Source organism: Manacus vitellinus, unplaced genomic scaffold, assembly GCF_001715985.3.
Source record: "Manacus vitellinus isolate BGI_N305 unplaced genomic scaffold, ASM171598v3 scaffold_4_pilon, whole genome shotgun sequence".
NCBI lineage: Eukaryota > Metazoa > Chordata > Aves > Passeriformes > Pipridae > Manacus > Manacus vitellinus.
The window spans coordinates 7,055,756-7,056,013 of NW_021940604.1; positions in this window are offsets into that span (position 1 = coordinate 7,055,756).

Sequence of the window (258 nt, forward strand, 5' to 3'; positions counted from 1 at the left end):
GTATTAGGAGCCCCTGGCGTTTAGGTTTTAGATAACAAAACATGGAGGAAACAAGGTTTCTCCTATATGTACAGGCGGAGACACATTTCCTGTAGAGAAATGCACAAGCCACGCGCACAGTAAATGGAAGCCAGCGAAGTTTTGCCACCCTCTCGTTAAGCGGGAGTGTGATGAAAGGTCCTCTTTTGAGAGTTGCTAGGGAGCTCTGTGCGTTACAGAAGCGTTACGGCAGCGTTACAGAAGACGGAGCAATCCACC